Here is a 3,862-nt window from a genome sequence, read left to right as displayed (position 1 = left end):
ATTTCCTTCTCCTTTCTTTGAGGAATAAAGTGAATCCTTCTTTGCTTCATGTATAGCAACTTAGCAACTATTTTTATTGCTTAAGGATGTCCTCAAGGCCTCACTGGCCACAGCAATGACTTATAAAAGTATGTCTTCCATACAAATACTCTGCCCCCCCCTAGGAAAGAATCTGTAGGAAGTTAAAATTTCCTCTCTTTATAAAATATGATCTACACATGACTCAAGTATTTTCAGGCTACTGGTTATCTGCCACATACATCAAACTATGTGCCCATATGTGTTTTCAGTGCTGGAATGTAGTAAAGAAGACAAAGTCTCTGCCATCACAAAGCTCATATTCTGTTGAGGAGGTAGAGGCATGATAGATACCAATCACGTATGTGCGCAAATGCATGTACCGCATAGAATAGCTTTTCACAGTAACCACTCCTATGCAGGCAACAAACCCAGGGAGTGGGGTAGGGGAGTGTGTGTGCTGTCTGTCTGTGGCTGCTACAACGTGGCAAGTGGGAAAACCATTTTCAGAGGAGGTGAGATTTCCACTGAGACAAGAATACTGAGGTGAAGGCAGTCAAGTAAAGAAGGTCTTGGAGGGGTACAGTGAGGGCAGAGGAGACCCCTAGTACAAAGATCTGAAGAAGGGAGTGGGAATGCCATGTCACAAGACAGGGGCAGGACCCTGTGGCTGCACAGCAGTGAGTCAGGGAGGGAGGGAGAAGGGCTGACGAGAGGGGGGCAGGGCCAGAACACCAAGAGCCTTCTGGGCCCCTAGCAAAGAGTTCGAGGTGCACTGAAATTATAATGGAAAGCCGCTGGAAGACTTTGAGAGAAGTGACACAATATGATTGTTATTTTTAAAAATATCACTTCAGTTGCTGTGTGGGGAAAAAACAAAAAATGTATACTGGACATTTGCTAAGAGAGTCCATTGCAGGGGCTCTTACCAACACACACACACACACACACACACACACACACACACACACACACACACACTGGCAAAGTCTGAGATGGATAAATTAATTAGTTTGAGTAGTAATTATTTCACTATATTTATATCAAAACATCATGTTGCATCCTTTATATATATACAATTTATTTTTAAAGTTTTAATGAAAAATAAAATTTGACTCAATAAAGAAAAAAGAATATAGGGGCAATAGCAGAATTCAAGAGACCACTCGGGGGCCTGCTGTAGGATCATCTGGTCAGGGATGGTGGCAGCAGAATTAGCAAGAAGTGGTCAATTTGGGTCACGCTTTTGAGGCGGAGCGTATGGAGCTTGATAGACTGTCCTGTGGTAGGAATGAAGGAGGGACCAGACTCAAGAGTGACTCCAGGGTTTTCCTTATGTAACACAGAGTAGCATGATTGTGGTACATCTCACCCTTGGTATAGCAAAGCAGTAGTTCATTTTCTTACTTAGCCTTCAAATATGCAGAAGACACTGCTTGACGCTACCAGAAAATGCATGCTGGACGTGGCTAGGGGCACATATCTGGTTATTAACGTGCAATATAGAGCATATCCTAACATGAGGCTCGTTCCTGGTCTGGGCAAAGGGACTTGCTCCTTGGGTTTTTTATGGAAATACACATTAGTTGAGAATGACTGAATCCATGCTATGAGACAAGAAATGTATACTTAACTAAATATATATATTTACTAAATGGCTACTTAATACACAGACTACCCTGAATGGTACACAGTGGAGCGCGTGTCACAGAGGAAAGCTCAGTCTCTGTTGGGACGCAGATGCTGCCTGTATCCTCTCTCTTTGTGCATCATCCCCATCCTTCTGATTCCTCTTGTGTTTCATGATGTTTCCACCTTATGAAGATCAGGGTCCTTGTTTTCCACCTGTAATGATGTACTTGCTCAACTTGCTCATTAAAAACAGTCCATTGCATTTCTAATGGTGCTTATTTTCTCCCAACTCCTGGCAAAATCACCAATTTCTTATTATTCAGTACTCACATTATTGATGAGTGAAACTATAATCCAAGCCTTTTACTAGGAAAGCAATCCCCATTTTGGTGCCCCACCTGAAAATGGAATTACCACGTAAACTGAAACACTGACGCTTCCTGGCAGCACATCATTACCTGGCCTCAAGCCTCCACTAGGTAACCCTTTCCTGCGCCTTTAGTGTACCTAGTCACATGAAATATATTGAAAGACATTCTCTTTGTATTTAGCTAAAAATTACTCACACACATACACACACAGAGTTCCAATTCCAATTCGGGGGACTCCTAAATGAAAAAGAGAAATGTACACTGAATATGTATAAACTGGATTTCAGCTGAAAGAGCTGTGGTTATAAAGTGACATAATACTTGCAATAAATGTCTAAAAAATCAGCTGTGAACTCACCTGTGCTGTATGCAAAAACTGCAACTCTGACATGCAAATGTGATCTAACTCATCAGAAATGTCCCCAAAAATATACATATCACTGAGTGCAAACACAGGCTCAGAAGTTTTTTTGCTTCAGCATCCATAAAAAATCTCATTATTGCTGCTTGGGCAATTTACCTCAGATTGTGGTTTACGATTCCTGAAGCAGTTAGCAGGTATTCTGCTTTTTTATTACAAGTTTGTATTATTTATTACAAGTTTGTAATTCTTTAAAACGTTCCATTTCACAAGTTTGTAATTCTGAAATGATGTGCACTGTGTTCTCCGAGAATACAAATCGGGCTGACAGTCATCATCCCATATTTAGACTATCCTGCTGGCTTTATACTCTAAATACTGTCTCTTGGATCACACTGGATCTTGAGGTATAACTGAGGCTCCCTGTGACCTGAGTCAGGGCAACCATCCCAAGTTTATTCTTGACTAAAGAGGAGTTTTAAAATTGTATTTTCATATGTATGACAGGGAAACTTCTCTTCAAATACTTTCCACACCTGTTTGCTAGTACCTATAATTAAGTTATGCCATAAATATAACATCATAACATAATACCATGACATTGTCTTGTCATTCTAGAATTTTTGATACTGGCTAAAGTTTGAATCATTCCAGGCCTGACATTTCAGTAATCTGGGAATGAGATCTAATAAAGAAACAGAACCTAGGACTGAGTCGAGGGACAATATCTAGGACAGCAGATGTGTGTGCGCACATGCACATGTGTGTTTATATGTGCTCAGAATTAGGCTGCTATTTCTGTCTCCAAGTCTCAGTCATCCTTTATTTTGCTGCAATTTTTTATTCTTAAAAATGGTAGAATCAAATAAGCCCAATTTTCCTGTAGAAATGATTTGCACAAAGAAGCTGGAGATAGTTTAATCTAATTGCTAATCATACAGGCTACATGATTTCTCAGGAAAGAAGATAAAAACTAACATTGATAGGCACTGGACATGTCAAGAGCATCACAACTATTATCTTAATTTTCCCAACAACCTTAGAAGGTCATTGTTGTTGTTCCCAATTTAGTGAGAAGCAAAGTAGGCAAGGTCACAGGTCTGTTAGCCACACAGGCAGGACTCAAACCTAAATCCTTCTGATGCATCATCTCGTGTAATTTTCACATTCTATACACAAGTGGGGATCTTCCTTTCTTCCTATACAAGTGTATAGTTAGAGCTCATTTTTGAAGGCAGATAGACCTAGGTTCACATCTTTATTCTTAAAAAAGGAAGAGTCAAATGAGCCCAATTTTTCTGAATGGTGTCTTCTCCATCTGTAATTTCCACCACTGGGTCAAATTCAGAATTAATTGCTGGCTTCTCTTAGTGCTTCTGAAATTGAAGGGCTGGGCATTTTGACATTGTGTCAACTGCTATTTTCATTTATGCTAAAGAAAAATATTTCTTTAAAGAAATTATCATGCTTACAGTGTTTC

At 39.8% G+C, this 3,862-nt stretch overlaps 1 long non-coding RNA gene across 1 annotated transcript; it reads right to left on the bottom strand.

Moving 5' to 3' along the window:
* Positions 1-1,642: 1,642 nt before the first annotated feature.
* LOC130679012 (uncharacterized) lies at positions 1,643-3,855 on the bottom strand. Its single transcript, XR_008992011.1, has 2 exons — positions 2,641-3,855; positions 1,643-2,584 (listed from the first exon to the last, which is right to left on the bottom strand). It is a non-coding gene; the product is annotated as an uncharacterized LOC130679012 (long non-coding RNA).
* Positions 3,856-3,862: the final 7 nt, after the last annotated feature.

The sequence above is a fragment of the Manis pentadactyla genome, chromosome 10 (genome assembly GCF_030020395.1).
Source record: "Manis pentadactyla isolate mManPen7 chromosome 10, mManPen7.hap1, whole genome shotgun sequence".
NCBI classification, from domain to species: Eukaryota; Metazoa; Chordata; class Mammalia; order Pholidota; family Manidae; genus Manis; species Manis pentadactyla.
Note: the sequence above shows the minus strand (reverse complement) of the source record. Positions and strands in the feature narration are given on the sequence as shown.